We start from the raw sequence: 25619 nt of genomic DNA, 5'->3' as shown, positions 1-25619 counted from the left end.
TATATATGTATGTATGTATGTATCTATATCTATCTATTTACACAGGATTATATACATATACACAGACATACAAACACTCCATATATTTTTTTTCCCTTTGATAATCCCCTAATGGATTGTTGAAATGTGTGCCATTTGTTTTCTTTCACAGTACTCTAATGAAATACATTTAAAAAGTGTGCAAGGTCGGGCTTCCCTGGTGGCACAGTGGTTGAGAGTCTGTCAGACGATGCAGGGGACACGGGTTCGTGCCCCGGTCTGGGAAGATCCCACATGCCGTGGAGCGACTGGGCCCGTAAGCAATGGCCGCTGAGCCTGCGCCTCCGGAGCCTGTGCTCTGCAGCAGGAGAGGCCACAACAGTGAGAAGCCCGCATACCGCAAAAAAAAATAAAATAAAATAAATAAATTTAAAAAAATTGTGCAAGGTCGACAAATTATATCTTTTGGGAAAGTTTAAAGCTGGAAAAAAATATGAGGAGGAGAGACATTTATCATGATTACTAGAGTAGAGTCTCAGTAGGCTGGGATTATTGTAAGCAATGTAAGTAAAATTCATTTTGCCCATGATTTGATTTTAATCTAGTTTAGCAGAATCATATTCTACAAGGAACAGATATTTAATTTAGTACATTATGTTGAAAAGAGTTCAGTTTAAACAATTTTAATGCATTTGATGAGATAAAAGCACAATCTGATTATCAGGTTTTTTTAAAATAGTTATTCCTTTTTATTTTATTACCATTTAAATAATTTTCTCTGCTCATGATAATTATACTAAATCTAGAAAATATTTTATGCTCTTGTACTGGTACTCTGGCTGACTGCCTCTGTAAAATGCAGCAATTTAGAAAAAAAATAAATAAATAGAATTTAAAGTTTGCTGCACAGGTTTTTTGGTTTTGGAGTTTTGTTTTGCTTTTATGATCTAGAGGTTTTCAGGGAAACCACTTGCCATAGAGTGAGTTGGAGCTGTCTAGTTATCAGCTACAGTTGTAAATAAAGGTCTATGGAAACCAATCTCCTGTAAGTTTCCAGTCTACTGGAAATTTTTGTTTTTTCAGTATCAAGGAGTTAGAACTCTTGGCAATTTTGAAGATGCTGCTCAACAGAGATCTCTAGCACTATTACATCCAGTCCCACTGGAACCAGATGGGACTATTTTCTGAGGTTAACACCAAGGCCAGGAGAGCTATCCAAGCAAAGGAAAGAGACAAAAGGGGAAATTCAGAGGGTGGAGTATCATATTTCTTTTTCTATTGAATAATTTATGCCAAAACGTTCTCGCTCTGGCACCATTTTTCCTATAGGCTCTTGATGCTGTATAAATACTATGTCAACTCATTATATTCCCTGTAGCTCTGCAAACTATTTGTAGCAAATTTTTGATTCTTAATGAATACAAAGCGTATCCACATTTTTTTTTTCATGTTGAGGCTGCTATTCTCTTTACTGTAAATACATGATTAAAACCATCTTTTAGGAAGGGTAAGCTGTGACAAAGTGAAAGAGCGGCATGGACATATATACACTACCAAACGTAAGGTAGATAGCTAGTGGGAAGCAGCCGCATAGCACAGGGAGATCAGCTCGGTGCTTTGTGACCACCTGGAGGGGTGGGATAGGGAGGGTGGGAGGGAGACGCAAAAGGGAGGGGATATGGGAACATATGTATATGTATAACTGATTAAATTTGTAAAATAAAAAAATAAAAAAATAAAAAAAAAAAAAGAAAAAAAAAGAAATTACCAAACTGATTTCAGAAGTGGTTACACCTTCTTGTATTCCCACCAGCAGTGTATGAGCATTTTCATTGCTTCACATTCTCTCCAAAATTTGACACGGCCAGTTCTTTACTTTAATAGATGTGAAATGGTACCCTGTGGGGAGGAACTTTGATAGCAGGTAAACATCCATTCAGTATAAAACTTTTAATTTAGTCATCTATTTATTTTGTATCAATATGGCCTCATTGTATTCTGTTTAATTCAATGCATTATAATCTATTACTTTAAAAATAAAGATACAGGTGTTGAAAAAAAAAAAAAAAAACATCTTTTAGCTCTATACTATTAATTTGCTTTACAGACATTTTGTTATATAAAATTACAAAGTCAAATCAGAATGGCTCTGTGCATGCAGAATGCATTTTGTTGTTGCTTTTGAAGGCAAGAATTAACTAGTACTTGAGACCTAAAGGGCTAATCGACTGTATGGTGTAGAACAGTGGTCCCCAATTTTTGGCACCAGGGACTAGTTTCGTGGAAGACAATTTTTCCACAGACCGGCGTGGAGGGTGGGGAATGGTTTCAGGATGATGCAAGAGCATTACATTTATTGTGCACTTTATTTCTATTATTATTACATTGTAATATATAATGAAATAATTATACAACTCACCATAATGCTGAGAGGAGATGGAGCTCAGGCGGTAATGCAGCTGAGTAATGGGAAGCTCGCTCACCACTCACCTCCTGCTGTGCGGCCTGGTTCCTAACAGGCTGCGACCTAGTACCGGTTCGCAGCCCAGGGGGTGGGGACCCCTGGTGTAGAAGAAAGGAGGTTGACCATCGTAAGACAGGAGGAGTTTTCTGGTTTGCAAAGCATCTTAAATTCTATGAATCGCAGGTTCATTTAGTAAGCTAGATGGAACCTTAATAATATATCTACCTGAATGCCTTACTGTATGCATTACAATTATACAAAGTAGGTAAAGCCCCTCCCCAAACTTAGCATGGAGCTGGCCCTTAATAAATGGTAGCTGCTTTTGCCGATATTTATGCTTCCTGACCCCCTTGGGGTTAGAGCATCCCTTGTGAACAGTGCACAATGAATTGTGGGTGGAAGTGAGGTTTATCTCTGCTGGGCCAGAGCATGTAATTGCTAATGGAGATTGTCCAGAACTCTGCCTTTCTGTCTACTATGGCAACCAGCAATGGTAACAGGTAGTAGTTGTTCCATCAACTAAGATCCCAAACAGAACAGAGCAGCTAGCTGACCCGTGGACTTGTAATATGAGTGAGAAATAAACCTTTCTTTGCTTTAAACCAGTAAGCTTTGAGGGCTATTTACTGTAGCATACTCTAGCCCATTGTGATTTTATCATCTTAGTTATAGCATTGAATACCAACATTATTCCAGTTCTTTGAAACTACTTATCATTTACCAGCATATCTGACCTTGATTAGGAATCTTTAATGCATGCTTTCTAGATTATGTCTCATCCCTTTTAAAAGTAATGGAAATCGTATTGTTCTTAAACACATTAGGAGAAAAAAACTGAATCTACCTCATTAATTTAATGAAGCTGAAGTATGGTTAGCTAATTTCTCCACAATTGTTTTAGGACACAATTTACTCGCAATACTTCGGGTTTCAGAATAATTTTATAATTCCCTTAGATTGTTGTATGAAATATGCCTATATACAATATTTCAAAAAAAATTTTAAATGCAAGTTTTTTTTTGTTTGTTTTGTTTTTTAAGACTGACATTCCAACAGGGAGATCAGCTCAGTGCTTTGTGACCACTTAGAGGGGTGGGATAGGGAGGGTGGGAGGGAGGGAGATGCAAGAGGGAAGGGATATGGGAACAGATGTATATGTATGACTGATTCACTTTGTTATAAAGCAGAAACTAATAAAAAAATCACTAAAAAAAAAAAAAAAAAAAACAAAGACTGGCATTCCAGATGTTGTTACAGGAAAACACAAAGTTCCTAATGATTATCTTTTTCTTCCTTTTCAACATATGTATGCCTCTGCAACGTGAGTTAACAATATCCAATGTGCAGTATGCAGTCATACAGTGAAATGTCAGGAGATGTGCTTGCCTTTTCTATTACCTAAGATGGTTAACATTGTGAAAGAAATCTTGCATTCTCTGCAGATTTCTCCCTTACCATCCCTGGGAACTGCAAGGAAGGCTTTTCTTTTGACAGATGACTGTAGCATGCTTGTGCCCATTCTGATAAACACTGGAATTTTTCCTGCAATACCTTGAGTTATTTGGAGCATAGGTCACAAGCTTCAATGTGTTGTGTTTTTCCGGTTTTTTAATCTATCTATCTAATCTCTCCCATTTCTTATCTGTGTTTCACTGTCTGTTTGGGGCAAATAAGATTGATAGTGGTACCTTGGATTCCTGTCACTTAGGACCTGGTGAAACAGTGTGAGACACATTGCCCAAGCCGAAGCAAGGGAGGGCTCCTTTGGCCTCTGTCTTATCAGTAGTCTTTGACTTCCACCAGCTGAACTGCTGGAGTGCTTCATTCAATCTCCTTCTCCTTCTCCAGATTCGGGAGTAATGAGAATTCCCCCGTCATCACCGCCTGCGAGTCCCACGCTGAGATTACATCAGTTCATTTAGCTGGAGTTTTTCAGGCACACGTTGGCAGGAATTGATCTCCTTATTTTAGTTCCTTTGCTTTTGGATTCTGCCCAAAAGACAGATTCAAGGAAGTGAATTCTGCCCTTACAAGGTCTGTTTCAGATAATTACCTGAAAATGTTAGAAAATGTAAGGCAGTAGCAGGTTGTTTCTCTTTATCTGTAAACCCACTAAGAACATGTCTATAATGCAGTTTAAAAAAAAAAGTGCGTTTTTTTCTTGGGGTTTTCAGAGAAGGAAGCGACGTAAAGAGAAATGAGACAGTTAATTGATTTGCTTTTCAAATTGTTTCATTAGAAAATTCCTAAAAGACAAAGGATTCTGAAATACCAAAAAAAAAATAATAAATTGAAAAAAAGGTAACATGTTTCTTTTTTTTTTTTTTTTTTTGGCCTCTCCCGTTGCGGAGCACAGGCTCCGGACGTGCAGGCTCAGCGGCCATGGCTCCGCGGCATGTGGGATCTTCCCAGACCGGGGCACAAACCCATGTCCGCTGCATCGGCAGGTGGACTCTCAACCACTGCGCCACCAGGGAAGCCCAGTAGCATGTATTTTTAAACCAATCTTTCCTTCATCAGTCATGATGTCATTTCAAATACGTTTCTTTCCAGTTTTCAAACCACAGCTTCTTTGCATACGAATATAGCAATTATTTTATATCTGTACTAGGTGTGTATACAAAGATAAGATTAATGCATCCTTCCTGCTCTCACAGACTTTGCAGTTCAACCGGCATTAGTTTTTGCACTCATTTGACTGTCTCCATAACTGACCTGCAAGGTTTCTGTGGAGGCAGTCAAATGAGCAAAAAAATACTTTATTTGTTGATAACCGCTGCTACTGAAGAAGTCCAGGGCCTGATATCAGGCAACTCTGGATTCCTTACCCTGGGGAAGTGGAGGCAATGGGAAAGGTAAGGGGAAAATGTCACTTTGAAGGGGGAGGCTTAGCATTTTGTTTCTGTGTTTATTACTACCGAACAATACATCAAATCCTTTTTCATATTTCACTTGACATAATCTAACTTCACATGGGTACAAAAAAAAATTAAATCTCAAAAAGTCATTTGATTTGTCAGCTATGCAAGATATAGCTTCATTTTGTTCTATAATGATAAGGACAAAATATTACTATTTTGTATTACTATTACTAAAATAAGGACAAGTCAGATCTTATTTGCCAAACTAGGTCCTATTACTTCCTCCCCAAAGATTTTATTCAAGAGCATCGTAGTTTAAATGATTTTAAAGGAAACCTTTACAGAGGAGACATCACAGAAGGTTCCTATATTCTGATCATGAAGAATTGTGGAAGGAAAATCCAGTCCACACCGTCGGGAGAATGATGCAAAGGTGGAAGGAATTGGTCTGTATTATTTTGATGCTCTACTTGATTTTAAGTCAGTGAATTTGCTCTCAAAGTGACTCAAACTAATTTGGGGAGAAAGGAGGAAATGGAAGCAAAAAGGCTGATTTAAATGTCATCATGTTTCTATTATATGGTGATAATTGTCAGAATTGTGGTGCTGGCAGTGAGAATGGAAATGAAGGGATTGTTAACAGAGTCATTTCAAAACAAAACAAAAATAAAACCCAAGTCTTAAAGAGTGATTAAATATGACAAACAGGTGAGAAAAAAAGAATCGAATGCATTTATTATTTGTGAAGTGACGTAACAGGAGGGAAAAGAAAAAAAACAAAAAACCACCAGCAACTAAAAAACAAAATAGGTGTTCGTGATTATAAAGGTCCTAGATGTGACTGAGCTCTTCACTTCTACTGTGAGAGCCTGGGGAAATTACCTAATTTTGCAGAACTTTTTTTCTTCTTGGATACATTGGGCGATTGTAAAAACTGTATGGAATAAAGCAAGGGAAATCCCCAGCATCTCTGGTCTCCTTTCTTCATCTGGAGTGCCAAGCAGAGCTCAGGCACTTTGTGTACCTGACCTCCTGAAATTCTTCCAGCAAAATGTTGAGGAAGTTTGCCTCTCATTGTGATTTAGAACAGTGGAGGTCAAGTGACATGAGCAACTTGCCCTTTGTGAGTCCATTCAGGCAGCTGTAACAAAATACCACAGACTGGGTGGCTTAGAAACAGAAGACATTTATTGCTCACAGTTCTAGAGCCTGGAAGTCCAAGAACAGAGTGCAGCATGGTTGGGTGACTGCCCTCTTCCAGGTCACAGACTTCTCATATTTTCACATGGGGGAAAAGAGCTGGGGCCATTTATGGGTCTCTTTTATGAGATCACTAATCTCATTTATGAGGGCTCCACCCTCATGACCTCATCACCTCCCAAAGACCCTGTCTCCTAATACCATCACATTTGAGGATTAACATTTCAACATGATTTTCAGGGGTTACAAACATTCAGACTACAGCATGTCTAAGTCACATAGACCGTGAGTTGCACAATTAGAATTAATATCCAGGTGTTTCTGAATTGAGAGCCACACCCCCTATTACATAGCTGGCATTCAATAAATGACATTTCTCCTCTTTGCAAACAGTACTTTTTACACTTTTTGAACATATGGTAAAAGTGGTGGGCCCTCATTCCAGATAAAAAAAGAACATACATAAGAACATACACAGATAAACCCAAAATGTTGGTGTTATGGACATCCATGAAGCAGTAAAGACCTCTGAGAAGCTGATAGCTTCCAAGTTAATTTCTATAAAGTTGAAAAATAAGTTAGTTAGAAAAAACAGTGCAACACTAGAAATAAATACATTTCTTCATTCAAAACGGTTTCTTCTATTAAGGTTTGTGTGTTACTGTTTGATGAGGCAAATGTTGAGTAGGTTTATTATTGTCTTGAAAGCACATTTCGGTCCCCATGAGCCTGGATCCTCTTCGCAAGGGAGCCCCATGCCTACACTTTTTCCTGTCACTCAGCTCCCACTCAGATGTCACAGGCCCTCCTTGACTGACTACTTTGTCTACAACCACCCTCCATGACATGTTGCATTTTACACCTGTTCTATTTTTCTTTATTGCACTTATAATTACTTGACAGTATGTTATAGTTTTATTTTTTTTTCTATTTACCCATTGGAATATAAGATTCATGAGGTCCTGAACTTTGTTTTGCACAGAGAAACTGTGTGCTAGCACACAGTAGGCAGTAAATATCTACTGAATATATGAATGGAAGACTTTCTAGGTAGCAGACAGTTACACATGGACAACAGTGCAAACATGCTTGCTGTTTCAGAATAACGAAGGAGCACAGAACAGGAAGGAGAGGGCAGAGTTGAGTCTAAACTTTTGGTTCATGGTGCTGGAGCGACCCTGGGAGAGCTCAGCCCCTCCTGGAGAAGAACTGTGTACAGAGAGGAAGAAAAGAATAGCGTGCAGTCAGGCACACATGGAATGCCCTCACTTCTGATGTGGTAACCTACTAAAATGCCCCTTAGACACTTTTCACTCAATGCATGTTGAAAGATGCCTCCTTTAAAAAACTAAACCTAAAAACAAATAGAGAACATGTGTTGACAATTACTAGAGACCTGCCATATATTTTCAGGTTAGCTGTATCCAGTTAGCTTCAGTATGTGGGCTTCTGTGTTCAGGTGAGCCTTCATCTCTAAGCTAAAAGCTCTTTCAAAAATGTGCTAATGTATAGAAAACTACTAATACAATTATCTGTTACTCTTTGAGGATCAGAGGTGAACCAGTTACACAATGTTACTATTTGACATGGGTCATAGGCATGCTTTTATTGCTATTTAAGATTATGCATATACTTCAAAGCATAAAAATCAGTTTGCTCTCATTTATAGTAATACTTCTGTTGTGAGATGAAAAGTGTGTGTAGTTAAAAGTTCAATCACAGCTCCTGGTTTATTGGTATCAGTGTCCTAGATAGACCGTGGCCCTGACAAGTGCAAGGCAGTGAAAAATGAGGATCATGCTGAGTACAATGGAAACTTAAAATGAGATTGTGTTTAAAGTCACTGCTGGGACTTGCACACTTGGCACTGGAGAACATGGGGTCACTATAGTAAGATAAAGAATGTTCAATCATATCCTTCAGGGAAGCTAAGATACTGGTTTTGTGGCTCCTGCTTAAATGCCAACTTTCTCTTGGATGATGTATATGGTCATATGTGACTGTGTGTCTGTATACATACTTAAACACACAAACACACAGATATATGTGTATATTTTTATTTACATACTGAGAGGGATAAAATATTGTGAAGTCATTAAAAAATCCCTTTTCCAATAATATGTTATTCTTTTACAATATTTTGATGTAAAGAAAAAATACATACTGTATTGTATAACATAATGTAAAATATAAGGATTTAGAAATGATGTTTCTTTATAATTTTAAAAGTTATCATTAAGAATGCTACTATTTAAATCAGATAAAAATTGGGACTATGTAACTACATGATTTTTATTTACAGATTCATAATTACAGAGTTTCAGAAAATAATACTGAGTCAGAAAAACACTCCATAAAATTTTGAGTAAGACAAGGGGAAGGAAAAAACAACACATTTTATTCATGAGCTTATTATCTGCCAGGTATAGTAATTGACCTTTTTGGGGTGGTAATAGTATTTCCTCCCTGAGCTCAGACCTAATATCAAAGCTAAGAGCTAATATAAAAGAGTTCAGGGCTAATATAAAAACTATCAACTTTATTTTTAGAAGAAAAGAAACAAACTTTCTGAGTCATTTAGTAATTTGGCCATGGTTAAATTGGTAGTTGTTGGTAGAAACAGGGTTTAGATTCAGATCTTTCTGATTTCAAAGTCCATCTTTATTATTTCTGGGTTTACCCAATTTTCTTTTTTTTCCCCTTTTTCCACAAAAGTAATGTTATCTTGTTTTGTTTGTTTGTTTGTTTTGTCTGTTCTTCACATTATTTAGAAAAGAGCACCAAGAATAAGCCTGATATAGGGCTGGAATGCATGAAAATCCTTCAAACACAGCAAATGCATGGTTATTAAGTCTGGATTAAATAAATTTCTGCTTTTGATGGCCAACTATGGTGCTGATGACCTATGACCTGTAAGATGCACATTTTGATTATTTCCAAGTGTTGTCATGCTGAGAATTTCCTATCCTCCCAGCCATTTCCCTAGACCTGTTGCCAGTGAATTAAAAATTTGTTTTAAATCTAATAAAGAGAGGTTAATTAAAAAACTACTGTGCTTGCATTTAGATTTCTGTCATACACTTACTCATCTATTCAATAAACACAGTGAATACTGACCTGAGTAGACACTGAACCTACCTTGCCCTGATCCTTATGGAACCTAAAGACTTCTACAAGGGTTGGGAACACAGTTTTGCAGACAGGTAATATAAAAAAAGAGAAATAGATGCATGGGGTCCATCTACTGTTACCCAAAAGCACCTGGCACATGTAAGAGAGTATAACTGTTCCTTAATATTCACCAATTGTTGCCATGTAGTGATGTAACTCAGTGTTGCCTGAAGTAGAATTTTTCACGAGAACAAAAAAATTCCAGATTTTTATATGAAATTAGTCACTTTTAAATATTGGCACAGTTTTTTTTGTTGTTGTTGTTTAACTATGTGCAGAACAAATACATTCCTCCTATAGCCCAACACTTTGAAATACACCATCTATAGAGATTATATTGGATAATATGTTTTCCACCACTACATAGTGAGTTCCTAGAGGACTGGGATCATCTTAGAAGCCAATATGGGTTAATAATTGTTTTCTTAATAAGGTAGAGATACTTATTAATTAGGAAGCAATTGGTGATATCTAATGAGTTGAAAGTAAGCCTCTGACCAAGGTGGAGAGAAGGTATCTATGAGCACCTACTATATCTATATAGCTATTGTTTTGTGCTTAAAGCCTGTGTTCTGTCTGTTATACTGATCTTGGGTGGCCTTGACCTGCAGTGGCTTGAAGCAGGATTTCAGTTACTGGCCAAAAATTAAGGTCAGGGCATGGCAGTGAGAGCACTGAATCCTAGCCACTAGACCACAAGGGACCAGTGACAAGGCCCTGGCCCACCAGCTCTGTAGAAATGAATTTCCACATAGAGATGGAAAGTAGTGAAACAAGTAAAGTGTTTATTAGGATGAAAAATGGTATGTGTAAATAGACACACGGGTGGGCTCAGACAGGGAGTCGCACCCTCATGGTAGTTTGAATCACTTTTATGGGGCATTTCTTCCGGGTTTCCTTTGGCCAATCATCTTCCTTTGCCTGGTTCTGAGTCTGTATTTGGTTTATCTCAGGGTCCTCGCATGTATTCGTGTACATCTCTTAGCCAAGATGGATTCTAACTAAGAGGCCTATTGGTAGGTTGACATCACTTACTATGAGGTGATGCCCCTCCTTTTTTGACCCTCAAGGAGGTTTTCTGCACATGTGTAGTCGGGAAGGTCTCCTTGACTTTGAGAATGAGGAATATGTGGTCTTTTATCACGTATCTGGTCAGGGCTCATCTCCCCTTTCACTCCTGCTATTTTAGAGTATCTGTCCACAGGGGAGAAACTCCAGCTGTTCAGACTGGGGCCCATCTATCTCCTGCCTCAATACCTCTGAGGGCAAAGGTATGTGAATGACACTGATTTCTGGGACAGCAGAGACAATGACTTCTCATCGTCCCACACATTTGATTATCTTTAAGTAGCTGTGTCATTGGGCCCAATGGCCACCAAGACTAAAGGCTTTGCTTCTCTGTGGACATAGAGTCAACTTTAGCACCTCTCTCCCAAGCTCCAGTCAATCAGATTCAGGCTGCCCAGACTCATTTCAACAATGAATCAGTTACTATTCTAAGGAAAATGTGTATTGAATCATGGATTTCTGTCTGGAGAACACATATCAGAATTCACAGGGTACCTTTCTCAACCTCAAGGAGGCACACCAAGTAGCTGTGAGGACCACTGGTTTTCAAAGAAGCCGATATTCAACCAGAAATGTTAAAAAGCCAAGAATACCCGTTTCATGGTGATGAGTTGTATCTTTCTAATTAAGTATCTATATGGTCATGAATCTGAGAATATATGACAAATGGAGTAGTAATATACTTACAGAATAAAAATTTCCTCATCTTTGTAGCCCACATTCTTTGCAAAATATATATGAAATAGTGCATACATCATCAGTGCTGGCTTAAAAGCTTAGGGTGAATTTGTCATCCCTGCCTTTATGATAGTGTGGTGAGTGAGGGTGTTGATGATGGTGGTGGTGGTGATGATGGGAAGGCATCCAGTGACACTTATTGAGTACAAGGCTCTATGTTAAATGCTTTACATATAGGCTCCCATATAATCCTCACAATACTCTTATTACTACTGTGACATTTTCACCCTCACTTAACAGAGGAGGAAATGGATGGTTGGAGAGGTTAATTAGTCAAGGTTTACACAGTATAATAGAGTTATGATTCTCACTCCAGAACATGGGCTCCTAATTTTACACTTTGCTGTCTGCTTGAGAGCAAAGAACTGTAAGGGAGGCTTGGGGTCTTCTTTAAATGAGTCTCCTGAAACACACTTGTACCAAGAAAATTTCTTTATCATCTATAATATTGAAACTCCATCCCCTCCTTTAGTGAATATAATTAAATATTGACTGTGCAACTTATTGGGAGCAGGAAAGCAAATAAACCCAGCAATACAAAAATAGACATAGAGATACAGAGATAGATAGTATCTGGTTAGCTAGCTAACTAAAATAGATGTAGTGATCAGATCGAGACATAATCACGTTTTTGTTAATTAGGCTCTTACTGTTGTTTTCTAAGTGCCATCCATTCTTCTAAACAAATAAATGTTTACCTTTTAAATAAGTAAATTGCAGCCCTGGCCTCATTTAGTACATTAACCACCTTATGAGAACTGATAAGACTTCTTTAAATACTCTAGTATCCTGTGGCTTCTCCTTTTGAAATAACAGTACGTCTGTTATTGAAGATTCTTTTTGTGCATGTTGTTTTTTTCTGAAAATACTCTATTTATTTGTTCTGTACTGCTTACCCTGTTTCTATTTAGACTTTATTTTTCTCAGAATATAATATCTACCCCCCCTTCAGAGGTCTAGAAATACATAATTCCATTTGAATCTAACCAAAATCTGAGGAGGAGTATTGTGTATTTAAAGATACTAAGTGAATGGGGGTTGGATGACTGTTTATTCTGCTCAGACTGCCTGTTCAGATACACACATATTTTTCTTAAAATCTCAACAAATGTACCAGAATTTTCAGAAAAAAACATTTGACAGTTATAAACTGCTTGGAACTTCTCAGAGTTCATTTTGACCTATGCTTCCTACAGCAGCTATTACTCATATTTAATGTTTCAACAAATGTAATATACATATTATCATCACTGTTTTCACTCTCAGAATTGATGGCACATCCAAACAAATGTAAGTGGCAAGTTAAGTCATAAAAGAGATTAATTTTTTCAAAAAAAAAAACTTCAGAGAAAAAAAAAAGGAATAAATGTTAGTAATATTTTCCTCAAAGGGAAAAAATCCAGGTAGGATCAAAACAGTTCAATGACTTTTAAGTAGAAATAATAAAATATAATCCACTAAAGAGAAATTATGTTTAATAATAAGATCAATGCAATGGTGAAAACTTTAAGCAGGAAATCAGCACCTCAAGTTACTTTTAGAATCATACAATTTCTCTGATGGTCTCAACAAATATAATATGCTTATCATATATGGTGGCTCAAGCAAACACATTTATTCATTTGTCAATGCAAAATATGTGCTTTTTAACTTTCTACTGGACACATGTCCCAGTGCTGAATAATATGACAGATGTGGGATGTAAATGTTCCCAACATTAAGAATTGTGATTTTTTTTTCTCAGGGTGAAATTAGTCCTTTTATTTCTACTTTTACCCTTTAAGCTGCCTTGATTATAACAAGTCTCTTAACATTAAATCATGGCAAAGTTTTATTTTCTCCTCTGAGGTGCTGAGTGCTAACATGACTGTCAAAAACATATATCCATTAAATGTGTATTAGAAAATGATATCTAGAAAAACTCTGAAGTTTTGCTAGTAGTAACTTATCTAACCTCCAAAGCTGCTAATTAGGTCTTTGAGGACTCTTAGATGGATTATTTTTCGACAAAATTAGGACATGCAGCTGAAATGATAAATGAATCCAACATCTTTTGGACCACTATATGCAAAAGCTCATATATTACCCAAGATAAGCAAATGTGGATGTATACACAACAGAATACATTTATGTTTTCATTTGCAAATTAAAATATATGAAAATAAAAATAGCAGATTTTAAAAAATATATTACTCTATTAACAAAGTTATGTGTTTTCAATTAAAATGAACTATTACTGATATTATGAAGAGATTTTGGAAGTGATTCTCAATACATGGTCAGAAAGAATAAAATGAAAACTTTAATGTTTTGCTCCTCCTCTTCCTTTTTTTTCCTTTTGTTTTACCAATCTACCTGTTACAACTAGTTTTATTTTTTTTCCCCCAAAGTGAGTGGGTGGGTGAGTGGGGGGAATCAATCGTTTGTATCTTCCATTGATGATGGGTCAGAGGTTCCATAGTTTTAGAACATCTTAGAATATAATCTCTAGTGTAATAATCTCTAGCTCGTTGGCTTTTTATGAGGATTCAATGAGTTAATAGTTATAAATTATTTAGAAAATACTTGGCATAGAGTAAGTGCTCATTAATTGTTAGATGTTGTTGTTGTTCAGGTCATCACAGAACTTGTTTCAAACGTGAATCAGATAAATACTGGAATTATAAATTTAAATGTGTCATCTGTATTATCAACACACCTAATGTAAACGACAAATTGGCCTAATAGGAAAATCATACATTATATACATTATTTAACCAGTGAATCACAAAGGTGTTTTCCATTATTTTGTTTGTTTTTTGGGGCACAAATATGGAGGAGATGAATTCAGCATAAAGTCATTGTTTTGAGATAACTTATGGTATGGAGAATAAAGGTGTGTGTGTGTGTGTGTAATAGAGAGAGAGACAGAGAGAGAGACAGGGAGGGAGAGTACACGCAAAATAGAGCAAGCTTATGTCATTTATGTACATTTTAGCCTCGGCCCCCTTTCCAATATCCTTTATCTTATTTCATGTTGTTAACCAAAATTTCCCATTCCAGAGCACCACATTTTATTTCCCTCATTCTATAACTTTGCCGTTTCTCCTCCTATGTCTTGTTTCCTCTGTGCTATTTGTGGCCTCTTTACCCTTCTGTTCTCCTCTTTCTTTTTGAGGTTCCTGGAGAATAGAACAAAACTGCAGTTCTAGATGTGCATATGGCACTTATTTTTGGACAAAACTCTGCCACTAATTCCTGTTTTCCCCTCACTTTTTATAAAACAAGTTGAATCACCTAGAAGAAAATTGAACTTCACATTTTCTTTCACAATGTTCTTTAGGTCCTCTATTTGGGATCTCCTTACCTACTCCCACTGGCTTCTCTAGAACAGGGCACTCCACCACCCTTGACCTCTCCACCTTCTCCTAGACTAGGGGCTGCATCTCTAGACGAGACCACTCCCTTTCAAGCGCGGGTAGAACTGCTTAACTGTCATGTCCATATGCGCAGCGCCAGATGGAAATCTGCAGCATATGGAACCCCTCCTGTCTAAAACGTTGGTCATGGACTTCTCTGCTGTGTAGCTTGTTTTAGTAGATGGCAGAGCCACTTCCTCAACCAGAAACCTCAAAAGGCCCTTGTTTTCCCATCCTCCACCTCCACAAATACATCACACGGCTCAGTTCTTTCTACCTCATCCACATCCCATGAATTTATATATCTGTAATATATAAATTATAACTAAATTTATAATTAAATATAATTTATATAAATTTGTCCTGTTGTGCATTCACTTACTTGGTCTTCTTGTATCCACTCTTAACCTAATGCACAATTTTGGATTTTTGTTTTTAAAGCTGTAGCTAGAGTGATCTTTTATGATATATATGATATATATATGAAACTGACAAGTAAAACTTTCCATGGATTGTTAGTTAGCCTTCAGATAACTTCCCAAATCCTTAACAGGGCTTACAAAGTGATCTGAGTGCTGATCTCTACATCTCACTTCTTTTAATTCCTGGAGTCCATCAGCCTGTCTTCTTTCTTAGCCTCAGGCATGCATTTCCCCTTCTGGATATCTTCCCTATCTTTTCCCTAACCCCTTCTTAAAGGATTAATTTCGATGTCATTTCTCAGGGTGTTACCCTGGTCCCCTTCTCCCTCACCCCTTGCCATATGTGTTGTCCACCAATTTGCTTCCCCTCATCAAGCTGGCTGCTCACTGATAGTTCCCAGCATATAATAGCATCAAATAATTCTTTGGGAAATTGAACTGGGAGTCAGAAACATGAGAGCCCAATTCTAACCTAAATTGAACTGGGAGTCAGAAACATGAGAGACCAATTCTAACCTTATCACTTATAGCAACTTTATGCATGCCACTTAATTTCTCCAAGTTTTATTTCCCCCATCTATGACACATGGACTTGCATAACTGTAGCAAGTATTAATAATATCAAATGATATCAAACACAGTCCCTGGAACACTTAAAAACGTGGTAGCTATTATCCTGATATTCTCTAACTCAAAAGTTATTCAACCTCCGATTAGGTTAGTTGTATCATCCTGCCTACCAAATATGTGACCTAATAAGTAATATGACAGCTCAAGGTGTATTAGGAGAAAGAGAGAGAGACTGAAAGGCAGGATGGTTTCTGCCGGCCAGTTGTGAAAAATGATGAGCTTCCCTTCAGTGTTTCCTTATCCACCGGTCACTATTTGCTAATGGACCCCAGTGTTGATTGACCTTTTCATTGTACCTTCTGCTTTTTACCCCTAATTAAGACCAATAGTTACGACATGTGAACTCTTAGTTGTGGCATGCATGCTGGATCTAGTTCCCCTGCCAGGGCAACTAAGACCCGGTGCAGCCAAAATAAATAAGTAAGTAAGTAAGTAAGTAAATAAATAAATATTCAAAAACAAAACAAAACAAAACAAAACAACCACTAGTCCTTACTCCAGACCCATCTCCCAGAAAGATGAGAGACAAGGATAGTTAACAGGTCAATGCTAATTTCAAACTAACTTAATGTTTTCTTTCCCTTTATTAATGTGTTTGCATTTCACAAGCATCTTCTGGAGAGAAAATGGCTTAATCCACAGGCTGTAAGAGTAGATATTTTCATTGCTACGGTCAGTATGGTGGGTAATTATTTTTGGAGCAGGTTAAATAAAGAATCATCCTTAAATTATGAATCTTGAAATATTCTCTACTTGATCTGTGCTCTAAGCAGAGTCTGATTGATTCCTAGTGCTACTGCATCTTCATTTGTGGCCATTAATACAATTCAAAAACCAAGTGAAGGAATAGTTTTATAATCCTCCAAAGACCTATATCTATTACTTGTTGAGTTTTTAGTGGTATTTTTTTTTTATTTCTAACTCTTGTCATGTTTTTATACGCTGAAGATTTCAATTAAAATAGACAGCAGGGTGATATTGAATCAATACTTGTTGTTTTGTATCTAGGGAAAAAGAAGCAATATGAAATATGGAAATCTGAGAGAATGTAAATGCTCTAGGATCCCCTGTGAGACATACCCTCCTGCTTGTCAGATAGACATGATTTTTAGAGCAGAGAATTTGCTGACTTAAAGAAGACAACTTGCCAGTTTCATTAGTTTCGTATCTTTCACTAGTCAGAGTCACTGTTCCAATTATTAAAGTACCAATCCTAAGCTTCCATTAAGTTTGAGCCAAATGACAGCATGTTTTAGAAGTGCTTTGTACAATAACAATATGTAGCTGAATACTCCTTTTAGATGAGTAAGCTTTGATTACTTCACTATAAACTGGGTTCTGCTCTCTTTTTCTTGCTTAGGTTTAATTTTCATGAGCTTGCCAAGAACATAATTATTAGTGGTTCTTATGAATACCCAGTAGAGATCACATTGAAAGAGATTCATTCTTAGAAGAGTAGAAATTTGCAAATATAAACTAAAGTACCAGTATAGTAAGAACTGAGTAGGTGGAATCACTAATTGTCATTATGGTGAAGTTGTGTATTTTTTCCTCTCCCTGCTCAGGGGTGTGTGGAGAGGTCAAACAGATTAGATCCAAAGAACGGTGAATTGCTTAAACATATATAAGGGACACCAGAATAAATGTTATCAGATCAAGAAGTATCTCTTGCAACCAAAATGGGTATGGGAAATTCACCTGCAAAGAGCAAATCTCTAATGAAGAAAACGCTATGTTTTCATTACTGAAACCAAAGTATTTCATTATTTTGTTCCATACTGTGCACCTCACACAGTATCAGCCTGGGATTCAGAAGAACCTGCAGGAAATCCTGTGACAAACATTTAAGGTCAACTAGACAACATTTTCATTCTCTATGATTCCCTCTGAATTTACTATTGTTCATTCTGAATTCATTGTTTTCTGAAGGCAAGGAACAAAACAAACACTAACTGTTGGATATTTTGTCTTGCTGTCTATCTGCAGAATTCGGGGGCTGCAAGCAGTTCTTCAGAATATAGTAGAAAATAGTATTTATGTTTATACATTTTGTGTTTCTCTTGAACATATTTTCCTACAGACCTATTAAATTTCTTAAACTGCTAATGCACAAGAGTTACCCAAATTGGCAGTTATTTCATAGACTGGCAAGGTAAGTGTCTGCTTTGAAATAGCTCCTTAAGAAAAGATGGAGATACTCAGCCAGCTACCAGTAAGTGCTTGTTGCCTTGTTGAAAAGCACACGGCTTCTTTATAGTCATCCTCAGGCAAAGATTCGTACAAAAGGTGTTAAGAAATTCTTGATGTGTATACATATGCCTCCTGGGCTTCTGCTCCACCAGCAGTGAGGAGGTAACTACAATAATCTGTCCCTTGAGAAAACTCTGTTAATTGCTGGGAAGAAGAGTCTGATTGCTTTTCCAGAATGTTTAGAATATGTTTTATCCCTAATGTGATAGATGTCCGTGTATGAAATAGAGAACAGTAGATGATTTTCCCCAATTTACAGATGCCTACTGTTAGCAACATCATTCCTTAGTATGTGCCTGTAAGACAGCTCATAAAATGCATACATATGATATGCTTCAGATCCTTTTTAAAGCAATGTGCTTGGTCCATGAAATAATGACTTCTTTATCATTCAAATATTATTATTTTTACATTTATGCTCATATTTTACTAAACACAGAAAGTATAATAGTTAGGAAAGCCACCTTCCATTAGAACAAGAAGTACCAATTAAGGAAAGCTAAAAGTTAGAGATAACAGCCCATTTTTAATTTTAGATTATTAGAAACATCTGATTACAATGCACTCATACCTAAAAAATTTATTTAACTTTCAAGGGGACTAGAAGGTCTCCTAAGGTTTTTTTTTTTTTTTTTTTAAAGGGAAATTTATTTATTTATTTATATTTATATTTATATTTATATTTATATATATTTATATTTATATTTATATATATTTATATATATATATTTATATATATTTATATTTATTTATTTATATGGCTGCATTGGGTCTTCGTTGCTGTGCAGGCTTTCTCTAGTTGTAGCGAGTAGGGGCTACTCTTCATTGCGGTACATGGGTTTCTCATTGTGATGGATTCTCTTGTTGTGGAGCACGGGCTGTAGGCACATGGGCTTCAGTAGTTGTGGCACGAGGGCTCAGCAGTTGTGGCACACAGACTTAGTTAGTTGCTCTGCGGTATGTGGGATCTTCCCGGACCAGGGCTCAAACCCGTGTCCCTTGCATTGGAGGTGGATTCTTAACCACTGGGCCACCAGGGAAGTCCCTCTCTTAAGGTTTTAAGCACATGTTGCCATTGCAAACCCTGCAGATATTTCAGTTTTATGTCTTTGAAAGTGTAATGGGCTCCTGTGTTTTCCTGTCAGGGTAACAAGGCTATTCCAGCAGCAGATTCAATTCTAAAGACATAATATGAATACCTACTGTGCAAAAACTGTGGGAGTCCCTGAGCAGAACACACCTGTGAGGTACAGAGGCCCTGCCTCTAAACTGCCCTCAATCCAGGAGAAGTTCAGGCTTTACTGAACTTTTAATTGAAGCCAAATAACCTTGGTGTTTGCAGGCCCAGGAAACGTCAGTTCACATATTTGTTCTATCCCGAACCCACCCATTTACCATTATCTTTGTTTTCCCAGGCAGTCTGATTTCTTTCTTTTAGCCTTCTCCCTCCGAGGCTGAGAACACACATTTGTGTGGGAGTAAAGGTCCTGAGTCACTGCACAAGCACAGGAAAAGAAACAGAAGGAGCAGGCAGCGAGCTATGCTGTTATAAGCATGGCCTCATCCCCCCTTTGCTCCTGACACTGGCACTTCGGGCCCTGAGCATATGGGCATGACCTTGTTTTCAGAGCCACTTATGGCACATATATAAAATTTACTGTGCCTTCCTGAAAAAAATGCAGTGATTGTGAACCACTTGGGAGAGGGATAGATTTATGGAAGGGGAAAAGCACACCCAGTCAAGACATTAAACACTGGTTTCCATGCCATTTTCAGTTACCAGTCTATGAAGGAGGAACTCTTATGTTAGGCTATAAGATGAGCAATTGTTTGGGTCCTTTTTGAAATAAATTACTTGCCAAGATCTTTTTTATGGACCAATTTTCCTATTTATATCTTTGGAATCATAAATTTATGAGGTCAGTGGTCAAGGGTAAGGATAGGCAACACATAAAATGATAGAAGTAGCCTGAAAGTTATTTTTCTATTACTGAAAAGAAGAGCGATAACTGAAACAGCAATTTTGCAAGTAATTAATCCCTCTGAGTTGATTTATCAAAGAAATCCTGTTCATAAATTGTACCGTACTTTTGTTGGTAGAAAACCGGTAATATGTTCTATAGTGCTTTGGGATGAATAAATTCATGTAATGTCTTAAGTCAATCTTTCAATTTGGCATTGGCATTCTCATCTCACTATGTACGAAATTTTTTAAATCGGGAGAGCTGGTTTTCTGTGTAAGTTGACATATATTAGAATGTAAGAGCTTTGTGGCATGCCGTTAGATGCTGTTTGACTTGGAATACCATTGTACATTTTCACTAATATGTTTAATTTTACGTAAAGACATTATGCTTGCATATGCCTATATCCATTTGTAAAGCTATATCAAGAACTTAAGGTGAAATTGTGAATCCAAATTAGTAGCCAGCAAGGGTGGGAAGGAAATAGAAGACTATTGAGGAGACCTTCTGGATGTCGATTTCCACTGAACAGAAGGAGGGAGAGTCCTTTGTATGTAACTATATATATTGCATAACTTAACCTTTAAAGCGTTGTGTGATTTATTTATATATATGAAATCAAAAAGAAAAGGCCACTCTTTTCTACTGAAGATGTCATTTTGGTTGGAGCTATAATTAGAAATGCATAACGAATATTTTGAAAGTGTTTTGGTTTTACGTGGGTAGGGTTGGAGAAGGGAAGAGAAAGGCAAATGCACTTCAGCAGGTGCTGCTTACTATTCAACTCAAAGATATAATTCCAGTGGAGGCTGTGAGCACTGTGGCCTTTTGGAAAAGCCATTAGAGTGGGCTAAGAAATCTGGATTCCAGCTGGGTTTGCCACTAGTTATGAAACCAAGAGGACATCTCTAGCCTTGTCTAAGTGCCTCTGCTTCATTCCCCATTAGCACTTTGTATGTTGTATACATATTATAGCCCACACATAGCATGTGCTCACTGTTCAGGCGTGATGATAAGTACTTTATATGCACTGCTCTGTTTGAAATGTCCTATCAGGACATTTACTAGATTATACTGAAATAATCTGTTCCTTAGTCTAACTCTTCTGTATGACAGAGACTATGCTTTATTGACATTTTAGATGCTTTAGTAAGGTTTGTTAAGCTGGACTGACCTTTTAAGTCCCACGTTTCTCATCTTTTTTAGGTTTTCATTCTTTCAGATAAAAATAAGAATGCATTTCTCCTCATCAGGATAAGCAGGGCTTCCTTAGTGTTTTCCCTATTGATGTAATATGTTACAGTAGAGTATTTTTTTTTTTTGGTATACATTTCCTGTGTTACCATAGATAATTGCCATTTTAATTTTATTTTTGTAGCTCAAATGACTCACTCGGCCACAGGGAAACATCTCCTCAATAGATTGTTCTTAGTGATAAAATAAGTGAAAACATCATAGATTCTTAATTCATCAGACACTAAAAACATAGAGTGAAGCTACAGGGTTTACCAAAATAGAGATCCTCACATTGACCATTGTCAATTTGAACTTAAATCTTTTTTAAAAGCTATGCTTAAGGCTTCCCTGGTGGCACAGTGGTTGAGAGTCCGCCTCCCGATGCAGGGGACACGTGTTTGTGCCCCGGTCTGGGAGGATCCCACATGCCGTGGAGCGGCTGGGCCCGTGAGCCATGGCCACCGAGCTTGCATGTCCGGAGCCTGTGCTCCGCAATGGGAGAGGCCACAATAGTGAGAGGCCTGCATACCACAAAAAAAAAAAAAAAAAAGAAGAAGAAGCTATGCCTTTTCATGTATTTGTATTTGCTGTTGTGATACAGTCATTAATATTTTACTAAGCTTTATCAGTTTTATCAAACAGAAGAAGGTTTGTTTGACCAAGATTTGTTAGTCTGTCTCTACCAGTTAATCTAAAAAATTGGTTAACAGTTATTTTCTAAAACAGCTTAGGGTCTCTATCTTAGAGCTGAGTGTAAAATCCATTAGCAGCCCACACTAAGGGCTAATTGCTACAGTGTAATCTTGGCAACAATTTTATAACTGCTAGTGAAGTCCACATAGCTAAGAGAGTACATTACCTTATAATAATTATTTTCTCAGGGAATTTTGTTTGTAACATATTATAATAGTGTGAATAATAGCATGGGCCACTGACCAAGGATGGAATTATAATCTGTTCAGATGAAGATCTCCTACTAGTATAAACTATGTTTGAAGTGTTTTGAGTTTATGTCTGAGGTGAATAAGATGAGTTTCATTTAGATAAATACTCTCCTTTTTCCTTTTTCTCTTTGTCCAAAAACACACCAGTACCATTCAGGAAGAGGAGAGGGAATAAAAAGAAAAGAATAAGAAATAAAGAATAAGAAAAAAGAAAAGAAAAACAAAAACAAAACAAATACCAAAAATAATAAGGGAAAATAATTACCAAAATTTGATAGAAAATTTCTTTCCTCAATAGTCAGGACAGCCAAAATAGACTAAGGGTTTATTCTTTTTGAAAAGGAACACTTGAGCATGGCATCATATTCAATTAAATTTTAGTAGTAGGTCTAGTTTATACAGCTGGAAAAATCAACATGCAAACCTAAACATTATGAATTAGACCTATCCATCTATCTCTATCTATCCACATATATATATACATATACTTGTACACATATATATGTATGTGTACATGTATACACACAAATATATATACACACATATACAACTTCTTTTTTCACTTGACAATTTATTGTAGCCATATTTTAATAAAACTGTTTCTAAATTTAGAAAATAAATAAATAAATAAATTTTAGTAGTAAGGATGATAAGGACATTAAAGACATTCACTTTTTGATGCTAAAGTTTCCAATTGGGTTTTTCAATTCCATGGCTAAATACCATATCCAAACATTCAGAGTCTAGTAGCCTTTGAGGTCACTTGAAACGTTTTTTTTTTTTTTTTTTTTTTTTTTTTTTTTACAGCATAGCCTTTTCATTAATTTTCTTTCTGGTTTGTGCCACTGCATTATCAAACAAGAAAGCAAGTGATGTAAAGCAATGGTGGGAGGTGGAGAGAGAGACAAAGTCTGTGACTGACCAAGAAGGACCAGGTATAGTCAGCCAGATACATTGAGATGAGAAGAGATAAGTATTGAAATTATCGTAGACTATGGGGAAGAAAGAGAAATGCTTGAGAAGAAATCACACAGTACACTATCTAGCTTGGCCTGAACACAGAATTTGTATAAGGTTTGGTGAGAAATAAAATAGGAAAGGAACATTTGAGTCATGTTGTAGAACAACTCAAATTCAGCTGGGAACATTGACCATGTCAGGCATCCACTGGCATTGACATTTCATTGTGGATGCCTGACATTGACCATGTCAGGCATCCCCAATGAAATGATAAGGATGTAGAGAAAAGGCTCTGTTTCCAAATGTTATTTTACCCAGATCCCTGCTGAGGTTCCCCCTGCCTCTTGGAGATCTGAGTAAACTTGTCCTGTCTCACTAATTCCTTATATCCTGAGAATGTCTCAATCTTTCTCCATAATTTGTAAATTCCCTTGGGCTGCATTTCCATCATCTGCTCTGTTTCTGCCCTCTATGTGTGCACAATCTCTACTATAATCACACTGTACTGGCAGGATATCTTATTTGGTGTTATCAGTTTTCCATAAAAAAATACATCCACAACAAATATTTGATACTTTTAGTAACTTTGCTAAAGATTTGAGAGGTCATGCCCCTAAGTTTCTTCTCCACTCCTTCCCTCTCATTTCATTGAGGGTCATTTCTTCTCCTTCACTGAAGCCATGATACAAACTGACATCCATGTTCTTAAGGGACTCCCCCACCACCTCCATGAATTTGGTCATTTTCTTGAATTATTGATATTCAGTAAGATTTAGTCACAGACTTTGCCTATCTCTGGAAATGTAGTGTAAAGTCAGCAACCTTTGGAAGATCCCAGGATATACTTTAACATCTGCCGTTCCACTTACCACACTCCATTGAAAGAATTAGAGTTGTTTTAAAAGGGATGGCCTGGAGAAAGCTTAGGGCATAGTTCTCTTGGGACTACAGAAATGACCCAGTTGTACTTTGTACGTGTGTGCATAAATTGTGCACAAACACAATTTTTCTTATATGTAGAAAACACACAGTGAATACTTTTGAGAAGCCCTGAGAATTCCTTGTGGGGTTGGCATTTGGGTTCTCATTCTGATAGCCATACAATGTGATGGGGATTTTGATCCCTTCCTTCTAGCCACTCTAGTAATAGAATGTTGTTATAAGATTATATTTCTTACTATTTTCTGAAGCAAAGGGCATTTTAAACTTTTCACTTCGAAAAGATCTTGCTTTCTTCTATTCCCCCCCCACCCCCGCCCTGGCTTTTAGCACAGCTTCAGGATAAAGGAGTTTCAGAAATTATCCCAATTTCTTTCTTGAGCTTTGTGGATGTTTTTGGTTACCTGCCTAGTATCTGTGACTCCACCCCTCATTCCCAACAACACCCTGATTATTTCTGGGTTTCTTCTTTCATACTGATCCAGGCCCCAGGGCTGGAACTTTGTTTAATTGAGCTAGTTTTGTTAATACCAGTCTTCTTTCCCTAGATTAGAAATGGATTAACTTAAACCAGTTTAATTTGATAAGAGGTTTGTTTTGGCCTGCCCGAAGTTTCCATGCATTTATACGGAGGGGAGAAGGCCAGCACAGCTCTCCTATAAGAGACATGAACTAGGTTATATATACATAGTCACGACTATTGTACTGGGAGCCATCTCATGACCATCAGAGACAGTGGATTTATGAAGCGACTGCAGAACACATAAAGATAAAGGAACTGGTAATCAATGGCAGTTTTAAACCACTAGATCAACTAACCCTGACACTTGCTTTAATTTTGGATTCTTTGTTAGGTGGGCCAATACGTTTCCATGTACTTTAAGAAATTTCTTCCCTCTTATTAAACTAACCCAAACATTTTCCTATTATTTAAATCTATAATTCCAGCTATTGCATATTTTACCTTCATGTCCCATGGGCCCTGTAATTTTATCACACTATTTTCAACGTTCTACTTTCTATATGTTTTAATTCTGTATTTAGCACCCCCATCCATTTTGTCACAGAAAGGAAATCTTAGATTTTCCCTTCCTCTTCCCCCTCACTTCCAACCCAGCTGATCACTTAGTCTATTTTTTTTCTAATTGAAGTATAGTTGATGTACAATATTATATGTTATGGGTGTATAATATAGTAATTCACAATTTTAAAGTTTTTATAAAATATTGGCTCTGTTCCCTGTGTTGTATAATGTATCCCTGTAGCTTATTTATTTTATACATAATAGTGTATATCTTTTAGTCCCCTACCACTATACTGCCCTTCCCCAATTATCCCTCCCCACTGGTAATCACTAGTTTGTTCTCCATATCTGTGCATCTACTTCTTTTTTGT

At 37.0% G+C, this 25619-nt stretch overlaps 1 protein-coding gene and 1 pseudogene across 1 annotated transcript in view; one reads left to right on the top strand and one right to left on the bottom strand.

Annotated features, from left to right (window-relative positions):
* The window catches only part of PCDH9 (protocadherin 9), a 989662-nt gene that overhangs the window by 183010 nt on the left and 781033 nt on the right, over positions 1–25619 (top strand). The gene's annotated exons all lie outside the window — the stretch shown is intronic.
* Positions 1–25619, bottom strand: part of LOC132477773 (TSSK6-activating co-chaperone protein-like) — a 64440-nt pseudogene that overhangs the window by 24565 nt on the left and 14256 nt on the right.

Source organism: Mesoplodon densirostris, chromosome 17 (genome assembly GCF_025265405.1).
Source record: "Mesoplodon densirostris isolate mMesDen1 chromosome 17, mMesDen1 primary haplotype, whole genome shotgun sequence".
NCBI classification, from domain to species: Eukaryota; Metazoa; Chordata; class Mammalia; order Artiodactyla; family Ziphiidae; genus Mesoplodon; species Mesoplodon densirostris.
The sequence above is the reverse complement of the archived record's forward strand: the minus strand, read 5'-3'. Positions and strand labels throughout refer to the sequence as shown.